General features: G+C 31.3%; 2 long non-coding RNA genes across 2 annotated transcripts; both read right to left on the bottom strand.

The window, feature by feature from the left end:
* Window positions 1–5,679: 5,679 nt before the first annotated feature.
* LOC136274622 (uncharacterized) lies at window positions 5,680–19,217 on the bottom strand. The gene is made up of 4 exons (XR_010713075.1): window positions 19,104–19,217; window positions 18,250–18,394; window positions 10,954–11,099; window positions 5,680–5,726 (listed from the first exon to the last, which is right to left on the bottom strand). It is a non-coding gene; the product is annotated as an uncharacterized lncRNA (long non-coding RNA).
* A 182-nt stretch (window positions 19,218–19,399) lies between these two features.
* Window positions 19,400–23,621, bottom strand: LOC136274574 (uncharacterized). Its single transcript, XR_010712998.1, has 3 exons — window positions 23,424–23,621; window positions 21,000–21,077; window positions 19,400–19,575 (listed from the first exon to the last, which is right to left on the bottom strand). It is a non-coding gene; the product is annotated as an uncharacterized lncRNA (long non-coding RNA).
* Between the last annotated feature and the right edge of the window lie 1,667 nt (window positions 23,622–25,288).

The raw sequence follows: 25,288 nt of genomic DNA, 5'->3' as shown, positions 1-25,288 counted from the left end.
TTTTTTTTTAAGAAATCATTTTAATATAAGTAGCTTAGTCACACCCATTCAAGTGTTTTGATCACACTCAAGACTTAAATAGCGTTTCTGAAACTGTGACAAAAGTGAAAACAGGCAGACACATACAACATTCCCAAAAAATAAACAGATTTTAAGTATTTTGGAAAGAAAAGTTGGTATTAATGGAATGATTGTGGCAAAACATTTGATATCTCCCCTTTTTTTAAAATTGTTTCATCCATCTTGATTAACCACTGAGTACACGTGTTAATTTGTTTTAATATGATGAAAAGGAAGACAGTACCTTTCATTACAGTTTCTTGTAACTCTTCAATCTTGCTTATCTCTTCTTCTATTTAAATAAAGGTTTATAGATATGAATATAAAAAAAATACTTATACATGTTTCCTTGTCTAAATCAAATTAAAAAAGTTTGTTTTATTTTGGGATGGAGATGGACCAATGCAGACAACTGTTAAAACATCAAATTAAGTCAAAGATCTTAAATATTGATTATCTATTCTCATGTCAAGAAGTTATCAATGCAGTCGATCGCCATAGAAATTAACAGAGTACTGCAAGTGTAGACAGGTTTCTTTTATATCGAAAGCCTTGGAACATAATTCACTTTACTTACAGACTAGCGACACAGTTGCCTCTCAAAAATTTATGCACTTCTCAAAGTTGCAATTAAGTAATATAGATACGTGTATGTTTTCTTCGACGGATTTTATTTATTGTTATATGTTCATTGATACATGTAACACAACTTTTTATTGAAGGTGTGCAATATGAGATTACAATGCAACTTCATCGACATAAATGCAAACATTCTAAATATATTTATATGAATAAAGTGGTTTAAATTATCACATGTGGTCATGCTGTTTTGAAAACAAACTACATAATAAGGCTGTATTGATCACTTAAAGTTAGATAAATCGTATTAACTGGAGGCTGACATTATGTGGTATTCGTTTTTGTTAAAAACCAAGAAAAAATATGTTGATATTACACCATCTATTTCGGTTTGGTTTACATATATAATGTACACATTGCTCAGAATAAAACGCCTTTCTGTTACACAAGTAAACAAAATCAATGCACGAAATTGATAATTTTTAGTTCCACGCTTCACTCTAAAGAATTAATGCATGTATGAATAAATATATGTAGTTTTATTAAATAAATGACAGCTGTTAACCTGCTGTCATTCAAAGTTGAAAATAATCTTGTATAAAGTTTTATTCCACGTCAGGTTCTTCGCTAACTGAATAAGTCTGTTAGAATTGTGATATGGGTGTTCAAAATACATTCTTTAAGTAGGTATATCCATGTCAGAATAACGTCGGCAGGCATTTTTTACGACATTTAAAATCCGTTTCCATAACTACGCGGAGATCCATCATCAATATCCTCCGCTTTTAGATTTCAACGAACCCGCTCCTTTTCACGTCGGTTTTTAATTAAGTGGAAAGTCAAAGGTAAAGAAACGGTCTCAAACCCACATTTTTTTTCAAATTTCCAGAACTTGTCATTTTAGAACGAATATCACGATTTGCTAATACTCTTGCTATTTCGGTAGAACAAACCGGAATAGATGGTTTGACGTCATAGATTAAAGTACAACGGCAGTTCCTATAGCGGCAACAAGGATTAAAATAAAGCGATCGATTTCCTCGAGTTATTCATTTTTCCGAGTTTTTTTGGGTCACATGAGTCACTCAGTTGACTCAATGCAATTGGTTTTCGTCCTTCGTTGTGCATGAACAATTTTACATTTTTAACTACAAGGCCAATTGTTATCATTTTTTGGTGTGAAGCTTCACTATCGCAAGAGCAATCTAAATTGTGAAATTCGTTGGTCTAGCACAACCGGGGCGCCATGGGCGTGGCCAAATATGCTAAAAAAGCTATAAATTTTTAAAAATCTTTTTCTCTACTCCCACACATATGAGGGAATACCTTAATGTGTGGTTATGATGTTTATGACGCTATCTACCTAGATTATGAAATTCATGGCCACTGAGTCAGTGGTGCAGCCTCTATGGCGGGGCCAATAAGGCCATGTAGTAAAAATGTATTATATCTTGAAAAATCTTTTTTACTCTCACATATGTGGGGAAAAAACTGAATGCATGATAATAAAATCAATGATCACATCTACCTAAATTGTAAAATTCATGGCCCCTGATTTAGGGGTTCAGGCCGAAGGGGGGGGGGGGGGGGTATGGCCATATAGTGTTAATACATATAATGTGAAAAAATCTTAACCGTTAAGTCCTCTACAAAATTGCAAACTTGTTGTCCCCTGGTGATGGGTTTTGACTTTAGGGCGGGGCCAAATTGGATGTGTATAATACATATAATGTTTAATATTATACTATCTTATCTACTCCCACACATCTGTAAGAAAAATTAACTTCGTAATTATGATAACCAGAAACTTCTGTACTAAAATTGTAAATTTCATGCCTCTGGTGTATGGGTTTTTTTACTCTAGGGCGGGGCTAAAGAAGTCATAAAGCGTTATGCAATTAATGTATAAAAATTGTCTTCTTTACTTCTGCTGATACTGAATAAAAACTGACTGCACGAAAATTTAGAAAGAAAATAAAGCCATCGTTCAAAATCTTAAATTTCTTGTCCCCCAATATAGGGATTTGAATGTTCAAAACATCCATACAGCGTATAGATCTAGAGTAGGGGTTCAAATGCAGGGTTTGGGCAAATGGTCATTTAGAGTTAATGTATATAATATCAAAAAACATCATCTTCGCTAGCCAAGGGTTTTCAGTCAACTCCGCTCCGGGCCAAAATCCCTTTGCTAGAAAATATGTGAAAACAATTCTAGTAACACAGACAAAAAACTGACTGCTTATTTAGAAAAAAAAAACATTAAGCTGACTTCTTTAATAAAATTTCATGTCACCTTTACGTCAGGCTAGGCTTATGACTAGGAGGGGGGTATACATTTCTCTCATTATTTTATTCTGCTCATAGATTTCAATGTAAGAAATAAGTTATTTCCCATATTTAGAAAAGAGAAAGCACGAAGCTGTCTATAAAATTTTAGATAAATAAATGTGAAAGCATTTGGAAAACGGTTGGGTTGTAACAGTTTATGGAATTATTTTCTATTGCTTCTTCATAATGGGGTTGTCTTCTCTTGCTTTTTCATAATGGAGTTATCGTCCTTTGTTTTTTCATATTGATCAATCATTGAATATCCTATAATTAAGTAGTTTTATTATCAAAAGAGGTATGCAAGTATTTTAATCATTGGTTTCAAAAACAGTTTTTGAACTTTTTAAATAAACAATAGGCTTGTTTATAGTAAAGTAAAAATTTGCTTTCCAAAATCTCTGATACGTAGTACATGTACAATCATTCTGGTATAAATACCAGTTGGTGATAAAATGTTATAAAAGGTTGAATATTTATAATCTGAAACAGAAGAAGAAACACATTTAAGCTTTTAAAGCTGTTTTTTTTATCAATTGGTCACAGGAAGAGTTTTTGTCTGCCCCTGGGAATGGGGGCATAGGAGGAGGTTGTTTTAAATGAAACAAGTATACTAGTCACTTTGTTTTAGTTTATCTATGAAAATATAATTATACACATAAAATTTATCTTGAAATTTAACAAATATGGGAAGTTATATTCTATCAGAGCCTTGGACCTTTTCAATGCAAGTTTTTCGCTAAAGGATTATATTTTAAAGATTTTTTTTAAGATTGCAGGCAGGGAGGTGGTCGTCATTACAATATTATAATTTTCTTACTCTAGAATGAAACTTAATTAAATGCAGATATGGGAATCCTGAGACAAGTTTGTGTACGGGCTGTGGTACTCAAGTGACCGTAAAGGCTTATTGGCCTCTTGTTTTGGATGGAGTTAATGCGGCCAAGCATACCTAAAATCAAAAATATTTACATGAATATAAATGCGTAAAATTAATACCTTCTTTATTAAAGAATGAAAATAAATACAATTAGCGATTATATTACATGTTTACTAATTGATTACATGTATTTGTAGAGCAATGTTTTAGTTTCCATCCCCTTTAAAACACAGCACAGTATTTTATGTTTACATCTGGCTTGTCCAAATGGAAGATTGTAAATTTTTAGTAACTCTATAAAAAGTCAAAAACAGAAGAACTGATGTCTTTGTGGCTTTCACTCCATCTTCTTATTTATGTGTTTGAGTCCATAAATACAACAAATTAGTCAACACATGTATCTTTAAAAATTCAAAATATTATAACTCAAATATGAATATGTATGTATGATATGATAGAATTAACTGTAAATCAGAGGTCTCTTTTGGTGTCACAATAAAGTGGCGAAAAGGATCTTTGATTAAATAAAATGGGATTTCTTGATTACGCTATGATATAGGCCTAGTTGAAATCCTGTCATCACTTGTACATAAAGTATAACGAAAACCACCCCAATCGTATCCTTCTCCTTACACTTGCAAAGTTCTGAAAGGTATCGATACGATGTCATCTTCCCATGACCTCTACATTTGCATACAATCTAAATATACCCCCAACAGACATGCCTTTGTATGTTTTATGAGAGGTGTAACTCTTCAATACTATGCAATCTGGAGGATACATCAATACATAGAAAAAAGGCATAAATTATTTTTCTGTCTCTTTTTGAAGAGTTAAAATTAATGTTCTAAAGCCTTCATTGATCAGAAGTTTAGATCATGTGAAGATGACCTCCTACCAATACCTATCAGACACAGCCACGTGTAAAGAGAAGCGCGGTAGTTTAATTAAGACTGATTGACAATCCTTTCTTGACTTGAAGTTGTAACGGCAGACCTCCTCATTGCTTGCAACGAGCTCGGCTCTAGTTAAGATACAATTTTTCATATAAAATTATATGAACCATTGAATATGATTTTAAACCACTATTTCATATATTTACATGCATAATAACTAAACCATCATTTGATACACTAGAATCATCTGAACATTGTTGATGGAAGATAGACTTTATTCTAAAATCATGGCGTTCCCACTGATTCCTAAAAACGTCGCGGTGGGATCGCCTAGAACACTTTAGAACGCCATGCAACGGCGCGCACTTTGAATATGTAAAAAGTACGCGCCGTGGCACTGCACTCTGATAAAAACACACCGTAGAAGCGGAGCAAGATCGCCGTGACAGCGCCACAAGGTATCCAATAGCGCTACGAGAGCTCCATTGGTGCGCTCAAGGAATGCAGCTAATCGCATTGCAGACACAGTGACAAGCCAATTGAGCTTGCACGGAGAGTCCTTTAGGATCTCATTGTGTCTCTATCGTGATTATATCAATGCAGAATATCTTGAAATAAGGTCCATAAGTGATGCTGATTGATTATTGGAGTGATCGTCTTGTAAATCATGAGAGTTGAACACAAAACATGTCCGATAAAAATTAGATCCATAAACTTATATAGGAATTTATGTAGGAATTTATATAGGAATTTATATAGGAATGCATCTTTATGTATCAACAAAACATGTGAGTTGTATTCGCCATTTAAGAAAAAAATGTCCTTGTATGATTCCTTATTCAAAATTGTTCATACCATATACGTAACAGTTTCACAAACTAAACCAAACATGTAACAAATTTAAAGCATTTTACAAATTTTATTACAGGAAAAGATGTTACCTTTCGCGAATTGAACCAGTGGATTTCTCTCCTCTGCATCAACACCTATAATTAAGAAACAATTTTAATCATAATGCTAGACGTTCACTACTTTTTATATCTTCATGTATGGTTATTAAACCATCTTCTAATACACAAGGACCATCTGAACATTGTTGATAGAAGTGTTGATAGTTTAATCACAGCTTAAAATTTCCCGTTTGTAAACTGTTGGTAAAAAGGGTAACATGAGATAAAGCCTCGCCGTTTCTAGCCATCGTCTCCAGTCCATGTTTTCCCACTTTAAATACAGAATCAAGCATCAAGCATCATTCAACCACATCCACGTGCAGGAAACCTCTAGAGGCATTTGGGTACCTAATATTCCCGCAAATAAATAGTTGGTGTTTCCTGCTAATGCTTTATTAAAACTAGGGGGTAGAGAATCAAATTGTGAAGTAGGATAAACTCAACTCCTTCGATTTATTGAACTCAGAAAAAAAACAAATACAAAATGTGTAACCGTGTTCCGTTTGTAATTATTTCTTCCAGAGGACTACATAATATTCATCTAATAATGAAAGGGCGTCAAAACATTTTTTTTAAATTCCAACCGCCTGAAACTTGCTTTTCAATATACACCTATAGTGGCATTCAGAAGAGACAAAAACTTAAAAGACATATTAGTTCATAAAAAACATCATAACCTCTTCCTCAAGAAACAACACTTATGTGAGTCGTGGGGTGTAAAGAAATGTGTTATGTGAAATATTGCATTTGTTCTAGCTAATTTCAAGATTCCAACGGCAAACTATATCAAGTTAAAAACCATGTCATTTGCTAGTTTAGTAATGTTGTGTATCGTGTATTTTGTAAAAAGCATTACAAAAACTATTTTGGAGAATCGAGATTGATTTTATCTATGACATATTTTAAATTTATCACTGATGAAAAAAAAAACTAATGATCCTGTGGCAATGCATTTTTATACAAATGAACATACTGTTGATGACAATTGTGTAATAGGAATTGAAAAAGTGTAAAAAAAAAATGGAATTTAAAGAAAATTCAAAGCAAAAATGGAAGAAAAAGTTGAATACTCATATGCCTTTAAATGTCAACAAAAGGAAACATTATTGTCTTTAGACTAGATAATCACGGATTTGGAAAGAGAAATTTTTATATCTTATGTCCAATTATATATACATGTTTTATATGTTATTTTTTTAATTAAGACATTATTGCTATCAACGTGCTTATAAATGTCTTTTTTTTTTTATCTAATTGGAGGTGATACATACTATCAAATAATATCAATTATCTTCACTTGATGAAAATTGTTTTAGGTGTTAACACACAATTACGGCAATCCTTCGGTTCTTTTAAAGATTTTCTAAAACAAAGGTTTAGCCACAGAATTTGCACAAACAGACGGACTGATAAGTTTATAGAAAAATTTGCATTTACAAAATTAAAACAGATGCTCATGCATATGACTGATTACTAGTATCTTGTAAAACTAGGCAATTTATCAAATAATTACCTGACATAAGTTTTAAGTATTTCATGATTCGTTCAATTTTCATAGGGTAATATTAATGTTCATTTATAGATACACATGCTCTGAGCATAAATTCTTCATTAAAGATGTTTCTTCTTAGGTTTTGGGTGAGCAATTTTGGGTCATTTCTAGTCTGAAAATTCTGCCTCACATACATGTATAAATTCTAGTAGTATATTTCTATTTTACAATGCCGAATAAACTTTATTGAATAAAATTAAAAAAAAACCCACATTTTTACAGAATTTAGTAGGGGACTATATTACGTGGCGGAATGTTTTCAAGAAAGAAATGAACAATTTTCATGACTCAGTAGTTTTAGTGTACTGTTGCTCTTGCTATCTAATTTTCAGCGAAAACCAAACTTCTAGATAGTTTGTGTATTATGATATATTTATGATGTTTTAAAAACCTATTTAAACAATATTTTGATATTTCTATCTATATATTTTGATATATTTTGTGTATACTTAATAGACGTTAATAAAAAAACAAACTAAAATTTTGCCCTATAATTAGCTTATTTCATGACATATCTCAAAGAACTATATATGATATTAGTCAAGTTTGGCCCCCAAAATTCGCTATTTTTAAAATGATTCAGGTACATTAATTTGTTGTGTTATTTTATAAAAGAGTTGACATGAAATATGTTTTTCACCTATTTATTTGATTTATATGCACTCACTGGCAGTATATGACATCAGAAGTGACGCTATTTTTATAATTCAATCAAAATCAACCAAACATTGACATTTTTCTTATCTTTTTTCGAATGGGAAATATCGAGCGACTCTTTGAAAAAGAACGAACTTTTTGTCACTTATAAGTATTGGAAAATTTTAAGATACATCTTTGGTGAAAATATTTTGTTTGTTCAAGTAGTCGATCAATGTTTCCTTAAAGAAAAGCTGCCTCAAAACAAGCCGTTTTATGCTAAAAATGCAAAAATGGCGGGAAAAGGTATACTTTATGATGTCATATTTTTAAATTGTGGGCACTAAAATCAAAAATTTTAAAAAATCGAAAATTATGAAAAAACTTCAAATGTATATTTGTACAAATAAAACAAAGAATTATAGTAAAATGACAATGTTCATTTTAGGGGGCCATTTTAGGCTCAAATCATATATAGTCCTTTGTAAGATGTTACACCTACTTTTTTTTACTTTTAAATGATTCTTTAAAAGTATGTCTATTTGTATGCAAATTTTTTGGGAAAATTACATTACTTAACTTTTTCATTTGCATTATAATTTGATTGCTCCAAAATTTTGTAACATCTGTTATTGTGTTCATTATGTACTGGCCTTTGAAGGCACCAGTAAAACAAGAATTTTTAAACTTTGACTACGATTTGACTTTTATAGTCACTACATGTGTTCAATTTTATACTGCATTAAAATTATCACCAAATAATAGTTCAAACTATATCACTTAATTCTTTATATATATATATATATATATATATATATATATATATATATATATATATATATATATGGGATGGTAGTTGATCCTCTCAATTGTTGGTCTTCAAATCAAATTAAATACTATTTCCAAATTTTGCTGATCTATCACGGAAATGTTTTTGCAATACCAGGTACATCAATGTCATTTAAGAGGATATTTGTAGGACAGGCATCGTTGTTAACAAACTTAAAAAAACACAAATTCAAAGCAAAGCAACAGGACCTATAAAAAAGATAGAGGTATGATCAGAGGCCTAAGGGGAGTGAGCATCCTCTGCTGACCGGTCACACCCGCCGTAGGTTCTTTGTCGCAAACGGAAATAAAAAGGGAAAAGGCTGTCGTTATAGATCAGATAGTATTTTTGAACAAAACTTAAAACAAAAGGACTGATTAATATGATGATAATTACAATGCAGCATAGCTTTAGGAATATGTCTTTGCTATTTAATGCATGGTCATTTATTACATGACTGTCTATTACTTTTTTTTTTAATTTTGTTGGTATATTAAAAGTTCCCATTAAACATGACCATACTAATAAATAAACGTAATTTGAGTCTTCTTTTACGTAAAAATAAAGTTCATACATGTATGAGAATTAAAAAAAAGTTTCTGATACGATTAACCGGTTTATCGATCGGACGGTTTCATGCAATTAATCGATTATCATTTTTGTAACCGATTACCATCCTTATATATATATATATATATATATATATATATATATATATATATATATATATATATATATATATATATATATATATATATATATATATATATATAGTCAATTGGTCCTTTGCCATGTCATTCAAAAGAAACATTTGCACACTCATTTCTTAGTTCAAAAGTTAAGAACGGTTTTAAGAAGGTGCATTTTACAATTAGACGTTAACGGCTAGGTGTATTAATAACTAAAAACAAAAAGAAATGTAAACCAATTTCCACGAGCTGGAGACATTGAATCATTATAAGAAAAAATTAAATTACAAAGAGATAACTTAAAATACAAATGAGATGATATACACAGTCAAATAAATCCCCAGATCATTGTCATATATTCAAAGTGTACACCTGGTTTCTATTTATCTCAATAAAAAGCTATTTCTAATAAATGTAATATTGTTATTTAATAAGAAGTTTACTGTAACTTCGTTACCCGTACGTTTCCCATATGCACACGGAAATCACATTAATTTTGTAACAATACATTTTCGATTTGCAGCTGCAAACCCTTCGTTGCTGTGCCTGGAAGCAATTAATATTCATTGATTTAAAAATCAAATTTAATTTTTTAGAATATTTGCTAATAGTTCTTAAAAATATGAATACATGTATATAGTCTATAAAACTGTATGGAAACCAAATTTTTAGGCTGTATTCAAAAATTCAAATACACGTTTTTCTTTTCATACAGCAAATTTGCAATTAAAAAAAGCTGTAAAATTATAATTTATGTATACTGTATATTAATTTCTACAATAAGCACACAAATTCAACAACAAATTTAACTCCAATCACCGTTTTAAATGTTTGCATGTTTCATTTTCAATTCAAGATCATTTAAGTTCAAACAAAAATTCCTTTTAAAGGAATGATCGGCATGTACTATTTTTGGTCAGCTCTGTTAATGTAGTGCAAAAGCATTACGCTACATGCAATAAACTATATATAGCACCGTTTTGTTGATTTCCGAAACAGCAAGGCATAGTTAGGCTTTAGTTTTAGTAGGCGATTTATACTTCCGATAAATATTCTTATGCATATGTGAAGAAAAACGTGATTTGAATCATTATGTTTGTATAAATGATTTATTTTCAAAGCAAACGGATAAGAGTAACATTTTTAGTAATCTAAGTGTAATTAAATATTTAAATCAGGTTGTCATTGCTTAGTAAATAAAGAAGAGCAAGGCGCAATGCGTGCGCAAGTAGTAAAATTTGCCAGATGCCTCATATGGACACAACTGTGATCGGCCGAAGCCGATCACAAAAATAGTTCGTACTAGACATGTGATAGATTTTTTTAAAAAGTTATATATATATATATATATATATATATATATATATATATATATATATATATATATATATATATATATATATAACACAAATTCTAAATACATCATAGATACTTTAATGTCGCACTTTGAAAACTGACAATAGGAAAAGTTTAGCTATAACAAGATAGTAAGCTGTTTAAAATGAATTCTACAAATTAAGATATTATAAACTTACTATATTGATTTAGATAACTTACCTGGTCTTACGTTTTGGGGTTTCCATTTGTACTTGTGCCATAGGTAACCGTTTAATCCAATCGAAAGTAAAGAAATAACTATGGTAACTATAAAGCCGGGAAGGTATTTGTATTGGTTTCCTGATGATCCAGTATCAGTTTTGATTCTGAAAATATAATATTATATAATAAAAAATAAAGAGACCGATTATCCTGATTTATGAATAGAAAATGAAAAAAAAGTTAAACATATATTTTTGTTATTCAGGAACCCATACACGATTTGAAAATATATTGAGATCCAAGTATGACATTTTAAAATTATGACATTTTCCTCCTGATAGGATGATAAATAAAATATATTCTTTGAGAGTTTTAAAAAAAATATTCCCTTCAATGTCTAATAGTTTTATTTTGCCTGAGTCATAAGATTTCAAAGTAAAGACATTGTCTTTGTAAGGCTCTTAAGTCCAATGGTGACGCCAAAACCCGGTTGTCCTCGCTAAAAAACCGGAAGCCTGCAAAGAAAAAGTTCCATTCCGTCTGAATGCGTTTCTTACGTTAAGTTATGACGACGTCTTTAGTAAAATCGCTACCATCTACTCAAATCTTGGCGCTTTACTTTAACGTTGCCTCGTCGGCGATATAATCGGTAAACGGTGACATTATTGGACAGGTTGACAACGTCACAATGTTACTAAGGAGGATTGCAGCTTAGACATGATTCTTATCTTCAACTTTGGAAAAGGAATTTTGGCCATTTGCAGTGTTATTGTATTTCAATGAAGAAAAACAAAATGTAGTCACAAAATACCGATTTTGTAGAATATGGGTGCTTTCATTTAACGAGCATCGCCGGATTTGTCGTGTTGCCTTTGTCGATGATTGCTAAAACGCGCGTCGCTGGCGATTGTGGAAATGCATTTTACCATCGCTGATTCGGGTATGATATGGCGTCTCGATTACATTACTCTACGAAACTGAATTTTTCATCTACAGGTTGTACTGCTACATTAAAAACCAGTAAAACTGCAAATAGCCAAAATTTCTGGACCAAATCTTGAGATATCTTTAAGCTAAAATCGTCATTGTTTAAGCATTTTTATCTCGTCGACTGTTCCATAACGTACCTGATTTCAGATGACGTTGCAACAAAGACGTAATAACGCGTGCATTTGTTGTTATATAATTTCGACAATATAGTTATGAAATGAGGTATAATGTAGCCATAGCTTATATAACCTGGCTCCACCGTCACCAAAATTTTTAGATCCCTCAACTCATTCCTCAACTCAAATCCTTTAAAGAAAAGTGCATAAATTTGAGGTCAAACCTCAGATTTGAGGCTGAGTATTGACTTGAGGAAAGTTGGTGACGGCGGGGCCTGGTTAGTTAACTTCTGTACTAGAGCTTGATTATAAGCAACAGGTAGAACTACGTGTAGTAGTAAATCACTGAAGTGAAACGACGAAAACACTGAAGTTATTATCAATGAACTGTCTCGTAACCACAATCTTTTGTTACAAAAAACAAAATTAGGGTTCTTAAATCTTTTGTTTTGATTACATGTATTGATGATGTATTGATGATGTATTTAGTATAACGAATAGATGTATTTTATCGTTCATTGATATTAACGAAGCTAAAATATCACAAGGACACTATACACATAGACGTGCTAAAGTGGATACACCCTAAATTAATGTCAACTGCAAGAAGCTGTCGAAACGTATGAAATACTCCTACATAAATTAACAAACACAAAACATACAAAAGCAGAGAAACACTATATTACATGCCACGAACATTTTTTTTTATATGCAAACAACGACAAGGTCCTCAATCGCACAAAATTGATACCTGAGGTGTGTTCAGCAGAGAGAGAGAGAGAGAGAGAGAGAGAGAGAGAGAGAGAGAGAGAGAGAAAACAAGAGATAGAGAGAGAGAGAGCTCGCCAAATTTTATGTTGTTGGTATATGGAATTTTGGCAATGCTCGCGGGTGGTCGCTCTGTTGAACACGCTTATGGCCATGATGCAATATAAGAATGATGCATTATGATAAACCCTTGCTAAGAAAAGACAAATGCTTTCGATATACATAAGAGTTTGTCTATTATGATTACTTTGCAAAATACAATTGTTCTCAAGTCATATACACTTAAGTTAATTAATATACTATCGATATGGTGTGTTAATATATACCTAATAATGCATATAGCCTAATTAGGCTAATGCATGTTCATTGTATATTTAGTCTTAGATTGGATTAAAATATCTAGGCCAAATGACACTTGGCATTTACAGTTTAGCTAGTAATTTTTTAATTAATTTGTTCGAGAATTATCTGGAACATCTTTATAATATTTGTATCGATTGTTATGTTCGCAAAGCTGTCTTGTAAACTCTTTAGTGATGCATGCTCAGAATTGTTATTTATCGTGTTCATCGTATTGGGTGTGTAGACATATTGATATCACTTCTATTATTTCTTAAGCAGCATCAATTAATTGGATCTAAATTACATTCGTATTATGTCTTTTCACTATAACACTATAGCACAGACATCTGTTTACTAACTTCTGGACCCCCTCTTCTTCAGACAACAAATTTTGGTTCGTCTTTGCCAAGGCAATTGATGAAAAAGCATGTCTACTAAATGCAGTATATTATATAAGCAATTTAAGATTGAAAAGTTCTCTATAGTTTGATTCTCCTCATGTTGTTTAGATTATTTGACATTTGCGGTTATTTTGAGAAACTTATGTAATTTAATAATTCACATGAACGTCAATTATATTTCGACAGTTTGTACATGTATGCCCAATATAAAGTTCAAAAGACATCACATTTTACGCACATTTTTTATCAAACGCGACAATGAATCTCTTAAAAAATACAGTTATTAGGGAAGATCCTAGATATTGATTATTAAAATGTTCACTTGAAAATTGTACTGCATAAAGAATATATATGACTTTTATACTTTTGCCAGTTTATTACCGTAACGTATTGAATTCTTCCATAAGCTTTTTTAAATCCATTTATCAATTCATTAAAGAGCTAGAGCCACGAAGCATCAAAATGTGCCTTAAAATTTTCACAAAACTCAAGTTTGAAACAATACAAATTGTAATTACTTATAATGTAGGGCACAATATTCTGCTTTTATGCATATGAAATTTTTTCACTTCGGCCCCACCGTTTAGCAGATGCGCATCACCAAACATACTATGATCGTTAAAAATAGCTGAAAATTGTAGATTTTACTGCAGTTTTTCCCAAATTTGAATGTGGCCACACTTGAGTACCTCTTTGAAACTTTTAAAACTGAGAGATATTGCATAAGTGCTTCTGCCTGCAAAATTTCGTAGAGGTACTCAAGTGTGGCCAATATGTATTTTACAAATTTTGAAAATTTTAGTATAAGAAAATAAAACAGACCACTCTATTTTAGGGAAATTATTTGCTTCCTTTTTATTGAAATTGCAGAATTTAATTAATAATGATAAAGAATTATTTCTGATTATTTACAAAATCATCATTTTATTAAATATTTGAGGAAGAAATGCATATAAACTGAACTTTAACATGTTTTATCTAGTAATTTTATACTGTGTATTCATGCTTACATCATGCATCATCAATGACGTCATAGTTTGATGTTTGCGACGTCAGCTGAATCTGTACATGGAATGTTGAGTTCTTTCAGTATTTTGCCAATACAATTTAACAGTAAAGTCTGAATTTTTAAAAAGCATTATTTCTATGTACCACGGTATTATTCAATTGCAGTAGAATATGAGATACATGAACATTGTTAACAAACAGGGAAAAACTAAATTATGGCAAAGTTAACATTGTACGTACGTAAGTAAATAAATATTCCTATACCTTTATGTAATAATCAATAGCATGTATAAGTAGCTAGTTGTGGGTTTTTGTCAAACGGTGAAATGCATTAAACGAAAGGAAAGATGCAAGCGATTTTTTTTTTTACACAAGTACGTGTTCCTGAATACCGCGGAAGAAAGACAGTCGACATCACGTGTAAACATGTACATATATGATAAACTTAACTAATTCCATAAAAAAAACGTGATCATTTAATTCGTAAGTACAGCTGTAATTGAATATTAAGCCATCGTCCCTTGCATAAAAACATTTTGCCAATGCATATGTCTTTTCTTTATCAGCCACCTGTTGATCAGTGTTGATTCGTCGCGTGGTCAATGTATTTCCGGTGAACCGTTACATGCAGTTACACTCCTTTCTTAAAAGTTCGATTGTGTCCGTTTCGATAAAGACTGCTTTTGGTATACACAGCTTAGAATACATTATCAGCATGTTCACTATATAGAAGTCTAATCCCAATTGCGATGTCTTTGTTGATAATTTGTCAAATAAAATAAAAAATAACCTAAATGTGTGTACATCGGTGACTTACTTTTGCCTATAAACTTCTCGCTTGAAATTATCTTCGATCATTTTATGCGTATTAAATCTAATTAAAGTTTTTCTTGTATGGCATATAGAAAAAATTCAGATTGCCGGGCCCTTTCTTTAAAAAAAAAACAACGATGCGTATACAGAGAGATTTAAATCAGTATTTGTTTCCATTCACCCCCCCCCCCCTTCCCTACCCTCTGAAAAAATCGATGTACGGCCGAGTTCATTACAAATCTATATATATGATAACACAAATTCTACATGCTTGCTATTAATTCGACTTTTCAAGACAATTTTACGACATTATTTATGTGCTACTGCTCATTTTAACCTATCTTCGCTTCAAAATAGTAAACCCACATTCTCTCTCTCTCTCTCTCTCTCTCTCTCTCTCTCTCTCTCTCTCTGAAATATGATCTTAATTCTCAAGACATTTACGGATAGCTTATCACTTGTAACATTTCTCACAAGACATGAATATCACTAGAAAAAATGAAATGTAAATGAATAGACGTTATGGCATTTATAAGGAATAATAAAATCATAAAAATATTTTTAAAGAAATCGATATTCTTTTTTCATTTAATTAATGAACATTAAACCACTGCTGTAATGTCATTCCCTTGTTCCAGCAGTCAAGAATTTTACTTATGACAGTCCGATATATTACAGAGCTTCTTAATATCAGACCATTACCAGTGGTTACAATACTGTTAATCTTTAAAATTGGACTGTCTCAGGAATCAACAATGATATTCAATGGAGTGATTTAAGTACTATATATGCCTCAAACACTTCTGTATGAAAAAATATCACAGTTCTCGGCCCTATAACGGGCCTCGAAACTGCTTTCGGCATAGTAGTATATCCATTACATATACACAGTCGCTAAAAGGTTTTATTTTTCACTTGAACAGTTCGTGAACGGTGAGCACCGGTGAGTGCACTCTAAACGAACGGCGATTGCACGCTGAGCCGAATTTGGATAGTGCTTATGAACGGTGAACTGTGAGCGTAAGCAGAGCGCAATCGCAAGCGCAAAGTGAACGATATATGTACTCTATGTGAACGCAAGATGAACGATTTATTTGGAGTGCCCCGGGAGGTATTGTTACATTGTTTTTCGTTGGTAATCAGGAAAACATAACAATAAACTACATGTTGTTATTGTTATAAGCCTAAATATAATATTATCTGACTAAACAATAAGTGAACACTAAACGAACGCAGTGAGCGCAAGGCGAAATCTATGAACGCACGGTGGGCGTTTTGTGAACGATGAGCGGGAACGGAGCGGAGCGGAGAGCTGGCGCAAGTGAACGCACGGTGAGCGCACATGAACGCACGGTGAGCCCAAGGGAAAATGGGAAAATAAAACATTTCAAAGGACTGAACCCTGGCATCTAACTGCTGTAAAGCGCTAGGATTGGGTGAAAATATCGAAGCCTTGAAATAATTAAAATAATCATGTAGAATAATGTACACAGACTGTTACAGTAATGCATCAAAATTCGAGATTACATACATCTCTATTAAATTCAATTACCGTATCTCTGTCATATTTATATATTTATTTTTAATAATTTGTGATTACATTGGTAGAATTCAATGATTAATCCTCAGTTATACACTGCGCATCATCAGCATTACTTCATGCAGTTTCAAATTGCAGAAAAAAGAACTTTTATGACACCGACATATTTAAATGTACCGCCGTTATATTGACCTTCAGCACTGGTCCCTGTAATATTTTTTAAACTTTATTATAAATAAGCTTTTCATGGTATTTTCATCAATAAATTTATTTTCATAAATTAATTATAATGTCTACATGATAATTTTATTTATTTTTTGTTTATTTTATTAGTTTCAAGTCATACGTAGTTTTATCATTTCATGACGTTACTTAACAAAAATGACGTCTGTTCTACATTTTTCATCAAAACAATGCCAAATTGTAAACTCCGTTAATAAAAAAGTATGATAGATATCGAAAAAAGAAAAACAGTTATGAAAAGCTAAGATTCTACTCTATATTTTACCAAAATATGGTAATTTTTAATGATAGGGCAATTTTTGATGCTTCGTGGCTCTAGCTCTTTGATTAAAACTACACTAAAACTGTCTTCGACTGTACTCAGGGAATTTAAGTTAGACTGACCTTTAAGTATCTGGGTATATTTTTTAACTTAAAAAACTCAAAAATTTAGGCAACTGTTTACTCCAATCTGTAAAATTAAGGATGCATACAAATGCAACATCGTATTTTTCATTTTTATTTCATTCATCTTCTCTGTCAATTCAATAACGGTTCTCATTTATAGATTGTTTTTTTTAATACCATGTTCTCTGATGGTTTGTATAAACTTCAAGAAATAATCTGAATTGAATTGAATAAAAGAAAATGTGTTAAAAACTATATTATATGGTTTGATAAGTAAACATAAGGAATCTATAAATCATTATCGCCTATAATATGAAAACACTTATTCAATTTAGTTTGAATGCAATAAATAAAATGCATCAACGTTATGCTCAATTATAATTTCACCATAAACGCAAGAAAAAAGAAAATTACATGGCGAGTATATGCTTTGATAAATGAAATGCATGTGACAAGCAAATGCAATTAGGAGTTGTTTTTTTTTTTAATTCTCGTCAAAATGTTTAATTGTAAACAGTATAACACAAATATGAATATGTTTAGCAAAGTGTGTTCATGTAGCTGTGCAAATCACTAGAGCAAAAAAAAAATTCCAACAGGTTTTGCGTCAAAATATCTCGTTTGATAGTATACTAGTATCAATTTCTTATTTATGTATGCATTTCGTTAAATAATTCGCACTGAAATAGATTGTAAAAAGACAAACCTCTTTGTGTGGGCGTCATTTAGTTTCGTTCCTGCATCAATCGACTTCGTTTTATTTGTACCTGTCAGTTTCGTTGCCGCTTCCAGACAGTTACAATAATAATCATCCGTATAACATTTGCCATTTATACTTAAACAACTTTGATCTGTAACAATTTACAAATGGAAATGATAAAAACAAATCAAACAAAACAAAAAATATTAAGCGTAATCATTGCAAGTTTCAATTACGAGCATCATTATATTGCATTTTAAGTTAGTAGTTTTTTTTAATTATCAATTCACGTACAAAAATCAATATATCTAATTAGTCTTTAAATTACCAATTGTTAGTGACAATTTTTCCAATATATGCTTTGAAATGTAATCAAGCATCTTTTAATGAATTAGTTAAAAATAAGGAATTATATCACTTTTAACTTTTTACTCTGTTAAAACCGCAGCAATCGGTTACAGAATTCATTAGTTAGTAAAATAAATTCTTAACATGAAATGTTAATCAAAGTCTGAGGATCTATTCTTCAACGTTGCCCAGATATTATGTTTATGACATTAAAAAGCTGATTGCATTATCGGAATTGTTTTTCGGGTGGGTGATATGGCACATAATCTGATACACTGTACAAAAATATGCATAGTCAGAAATATATCTGCATAGACAGAAAACGTCATTTATTCCCTTGTCTTATGAACGATAACTTAAACATCAAACACAGAATATTATTGACGTATTTTGTAGACAATAATAATTTATAATTTTGTAGTTGAGAACTCTATCTATCTGAAGGAAATAAACGGGAATGACCCTGCGTGTAAGTCAGTAAAGGTTTCTAAAAACACAACTTGAATACATACATTTATATGATTCGTTACTGTAGTAGTAATCGCTAGGACAGCCTTGAGAAAAATAATGACATCCATCCTCATTCAAAATGCCATTTTCCGTTAATGCAAGGCAGTGACCTGTTTAAGAAAAAAGATCAAAATAGTTTAACATCTGTGACACTAAACGCTGAAAACTGGGTTGAAAACAAATATAAAGCATAATTGAATAATGAAAATCACAAAAAAGCCAATTAAACATGATATTCAACCCTATAATTATGTGTATAGCACATTTGGATTTAAACAATTTACAATATTTACCTTTTTTAACTTCAAATACATCGTTTCCGTAGCAAAACTCATAAAGCTGAATTGCCTTATATTGATTACAGTGATACATGTGTGCATTGGTACAATTTAAACGTTGTGATGATGCTTCCCATTCAAATGCATTTCTTGGACATGAAACGACTGGATAATATCCATTCATGGAGAAATTTGTCTTGTGGAAAAAAATGTTATATGTTATTAACATAAAAAACTTAAACATTTCAAAATCTAAATAATACAGGCCAAAAGCCATATTGCTTGTTTTGGTAAAGAGTTCCATAAAATCAAAATGTTTAATTTAGGCATATTTTAATATTAGGAATAAAAATAATGAAATCAGTCAATAATATACAATTTTAACAGTGTTGTTTTTACCATATCAATACAATATACACTTAAAACAAATTCAATTTGAAATATGAAAATGGTTTTAAAATGTATTGAAAAGAAACGAATAAAAGGCATTGATTAAAATATGTTTATATGATATTGCAAAAGTATTTTTATACTTGTCTTATATAAATGTTTTAAATATAACATTGTTAATAAGAACATCAATACACATTTTATTCTTCAAGTTTATTCTGTAATGTATGTAATAATGGTAGTTCATTCTTTACAATGAAATTATAAAAACCTATTGTGAATTACCACAAAATCCATTTTAAATATTTTAATTTAATTCTACAAATGACTCTCAAATTTCATTTGATCATTAGAAATACATTCTTAAAGCATTGTAATCAATAAAAACAGAAAAATAGAATTTGACCAAAATTGTGACTATGCCCCTTTAAGCATACACACCAAATACGATACCTGCGCCAATAATAATAAAGTATTTATTGACATGATCTCAAAAGTTCCAGTCTCTTCCTAAGATCTAACGAATTGAACAGCAGTGGACAGAATTCAGGGCATAATTCGTAAGGAAGGGACGATTGTATCATTTTTTTAATTGTACACAATGTGTATACAATGTCATGTATTCACATAAGAATAGTATATGGCGAAAAAATAAATCATTTATTCTACACGATTAACGAAAAGAAAAATCTGACATAGAATTATTATTTGATTACATCATCTTGCTTTTTAGAATTGAATTGCTACTTAAGCATGGCATGGAATTTCAGGTCTTTCAGTCCATAAATATGGAAAATGTGAAACTTAAGTCTGTTTACCCCTGCCTGAATTGAAAAGTTGACATGACATACTTTTATCGAAAAACATTTACCATGGTATCGTTAGAATTCAAATCGCTTCTTTTTAATTGTTTAATAATCGTCATTCTGCGTTTTATGCCAAATTTCGGTGAGAGCAACTTAATGATTGGACACAATGTGTCATAATGATATAGATGATAAGGATGATAGAGACAATAACAAAACGTAATCAACCGCGGTTTATAACAATGTTCATCAATTACACAATTGATATCATAAACACGAACTTATTTGATTATTTATCATGCCAACATTATCATTTATTTGTCGAAACAAGGACATTATTTGTAATCTTCCATGTACTCACATGTATCTTGGATAAAGAGACAAATGTAAGTAAAACTTTTGTGTAATATTAGGTAATAAATACCTTCGCGCCAACAGTCTGTATAATTGTTATCAAAAGGACTCCAAAAACCGAGAGTAGCATGGCCAATCTTTAAAATCACTAAAAAATATATAAGAATTTTAATTCCATTACACATTTAGTAATTATGTCAGATATTTGAACGTTCCAATAGCATTATAATTGAATAAAAGAAGTGCAATTTTTACCAAGATAAATAAAACTTTGTCTTTTTTTGACCAATTATGATACTGTATCATAATTGTTTATAAATGTATTCCTGCCTCTTGCATGAAAAGCGTCTTTTAAAAAAAAAAGAGTGATGGTTTTAGTATTAGAGCTTGTATATCTTTGAAGTACTAAATATCAGTGTTAGACTGATACATGTAGCGTGTGTTTTGTGTACATACGTAAAATATAATTATAGCAGTTATTGTTCGTAACTTAAGTAGATACAAGAACTTGCATGTACGTGCAAAAATGACATGGTTATAATACGCAATTACATGACCTTGACATTTAAAGAGAAAAAAAGGAAGAATTTGTCATGCATCACTGGCTTTTAAAGATCAATATTAAAGACCCAATAAACAAACCCCACTAGCTTCAAAATACACAACATTTAATTTTACACTTTATATCAATATTTCACGATTCTGAAGAACGGCATTCATGATTTATATCACAACAATTAAAACCTAATTAACATACATAATAAATATGATGTTATGTTAGATTTTGCACTTATTCAGTTATATTACCTTAGTCAAATCCTTTTCTACTTTCGGTTTAAGTAAAGGATGCATATATTTGTTTCCGAATTGATAAATTGCGAGGTCTAGATAACAGACGTTAAAACTACATGTATGATCGTTAAAAGGACACTTACAAATAATTCTTCTGTATATATACTCACAAATTTTGAAGAAAAAAAAAGGATTTTTGTTATTGATTTTTTTCTACTGATAAGAAAATCGATTTTCACTACAGCCATATACATGGTTTATCAATAATTTTAACAAACTAAAAGATAAGCATTGGTACCTGGCACTCTTTCATAAATGTAAACTTACCTTGTTTTGCATGTAATTTAAATTATGCATTAAACTCACAATGTTAGGACATTTAGTGTAACATGTGTGCAGTTGGCAGATCAATAATTAAATTGCGTCGATTTTTCGTTCTTCAACATGCTGAAACAAGTACTAGCTTTGCTATTTAAATCTAAATAACATTTGATATGGCATTGCGTATTTTAAGGATTGCGTTTACTCAGAATTTAAAAACAATCGACTGATGATAATGAAAAACCATTTATTGTTTATTTTAGACCTTTTACTGAAATATTATTGTCCACTTTTAATAAAAGTAGGTCAATGGCCAACTTTTTGAGTTAATGGCCATTGAATATTTTAATTGAAAATTTAAAAAAAAAAATCACTAAAATGTTTACACTATGATTGAGATTTTCTTAATTATGAAACTATACAAATTGCTAAAGTCTTTTAAAAATGAAAGACACTCTATGAATGGCAATGGTACTAAATAGATATAAAGCATTAAGTTTTCATTGACATTTTTTTAAATATTTCAGTCCGAATTTCCTCTATCATTTTTTAAATCCTTTTTATTCAATTAAACAAAAAATTGAATGATGATAAAACTAAAATACTTATAGTATTGAACTAATTATATTGACTTTATTCTGCTGGCATATATTTTATATGAGGTAAATTATTAAAATTTTGAGACATAGTGACATTTATCGTTTTAAAGCTTTTTTTTTCAATATTTTTGTAGTGTATTCTATACGTTTATCTAATAAAAATGGAAGGTAAAATCAACAGAAAATATTGAAAACTATGTTGACTTACAAATAAAATCTTAACTTTAAATACTCTAGTACTGCCAAAAATATTTCAGTGAAAAACAAAACACTAAAAAATTCAGTGCCAATTTCCTCTATATTGTTAAAAGTCAAAGTTTGTTTGCGCTTTATTCCATTATATAGGAAAAAAACAGCCAAAGTTATGTTAATAATAATTTAATTCAATCACACTTTTTGTGTTTAGAATAAGTTTTCTCACGGCATTTAACTTTATAAAAATACGAATTTGAGGACTCAAACCTTAAAAAATAAATAACGTCCTTAAATATAATCACTTTCCTATTAGGTGACATGCAATAGGTTACCGGTATATCATGTTTAAAAAACTAAACCAATCTGATTTTATTCAATGTGGGGCATAATAAAAAGATATTCAATTTCATGGTCCTACGTAAAGACGTCATGTACATGTAGGAAGTCTCAACAGATCGTTTATATATACAATGTACACAAAAACATCTGCATGCATTATAAATAATGAACGAGAATTCAACGATATGACACGTTTTGAATTAGACATATCCAGAAACCCACTGTTAGCCCTGTACACAATTACTTACCGTGTTCTTACTCGATCAAATATTCTTGTTTTCTTGATGAAGTCATGTTCCTAATGGAATATGTATCTTCATACATGTACGTTATCAGGGTTCTCCGAATCGGACGTTTTCCTGTGCACAGGGCCTAAGGAGTTGTCTTGTGTCACAGTAAAATACCTTGTCCAACAGTATAATTCTTGTGCGCAACAGTAAAAATTATCATGCATGTCAACCATGTCATTTGTTAAATTTAAATGTCCGCTTTATTGTTTTAAATATGATATATAAAACCCCAGCCCTTTATTTCAATAGGACAAATGCACCAAAGCTTTAAGCTACATATATAATACCAATAAACAAAGACATGGGTACATGTAAACTGGTGAAGCTAATTCTGAGACGGTGACACACATATATTTAATCAACAGCATGTGGATGCTTTCTCACCTAATAACTAATTGCGTTTATGTTTCTCTACTTTGTTTAGTTAAGGAGCTTTCGCTTATCTTATTTACCCCGACCTATAATCCGTTAAATTTACAAATGACATGTTTCAAGTGATTTCCAGAGCTTATATAGCACATGTATTGAAAGATGCACGGCATTGTTGGGCTCAATCGTTTGTTCTAAAAAACCTTCGCTTTAATTGCGCATGCAGTCCGATATTTTTAGCATAGCATCAGTTTAATACATGTATTACACTAAATATCAGACTGCTGCAGTATCAATATTCTTCTTACATGTAATTCGGATTGTCTCAGGTAAAACAACGAACGGAATAAAAAGGCATCGTATTAACTTCTGAAAGTCTGAAACCCTGTCACATGAGGGCTGCGTCTTTAATGTGTTTTTTTAAGGCTGTACAAAGTAAATTGAACGTCCGTGACTCTGAATACTGAAATACACGCATTAAAAACGAAGAGAGGTCGCCGGGACAGCGCGGTCTTTAGCACCATTAGAAATGCTTTGGGGTGCTAATACAGGCACGTAGCGTCGTTTTTGAAAGTGGGGGGGGGGGGGGCCAGATTCATCCAAAAAATCTTGACAAGCAAAAAAAAAAAGGGGGGGGGGAATAAGACTTTTCCCAAAATCTTCAAAATCCTAATCCGTTGGGGGGGGGGGGGGGGGCTAGCGTAGTTTATAACTTCAATTTCAATCCTAATTTCCTTATTTTCATATTAATTTTTTACATCCTTAAAAAAAGGGGGGGGGGGCAACTCCATGGTAGTTCAATTTTTAATATGTAAATTTTAAAAAAAATTGGTTACTGCGAGAAAAAGTGGGGGGAGGCCCCCCTGGCCCCTCTTGATGCTACGTGCCTGTAATAAAGTATCGCACATAATCATAGTATAGACGCAGTGATATTAAGTCAAGTGTGCTTGAATGAAGACTTCTCGAGTCATCCGATCCGAGTTCTCACTGCGTCAAAAGAATTTCTTATGCTAGCAGTCGGCGCATTTTACATACAATGATCAAACACGAGGTGAAAACTCATAGCACGTCTTAGGCACTCAGCGAGAGCGCAGTCAATCGCCAAATTAAACTCCATAGAAACGCAGTTATACGCTCCACAAAAACGCATCGTCGCCTTCAGGACGCCAGTTACATCCTTTTCTTCTAAAAATGTCATGAAAACTGTATATGTTTTTTTTTATTATTTCCAAGCGAATTTACAGCGATTCCAGAAATTTAACAACGCCGGGATAACTCTGGGGAGTGCAACCTGGTGTGTGACAGGGCCTTAGTTGGCCTCAAACTTCAGTGTATTTTACTAGCAGAATTGTATTTGGCATGAATCCAAAACTTACATAATCTAAAATATGTTTAGGTACACGGTGCAAATGCGACAGCATATTACATTTTAACTAGGGGGAACTAGAGAAATA

This window comes from Magallana gigas, chromosome 4 (assembly GCF_963853765.1).
Source record: "Magallana gigas chromosome 4, xbMagGiga1.1, whole genome shotgun sequence".
Taxonomy (NCBI): Eukaryota; Metazoa; Mollusca; class Bivalvia; order Ostreida; family Ostreidae; genus Magallana; species Magallana gigas.
The sequence above is the reverse complement of the archived record's forward strand: the minus strand, read 5'-3'. Positions and strand labels throughout refer to the sequence as shown.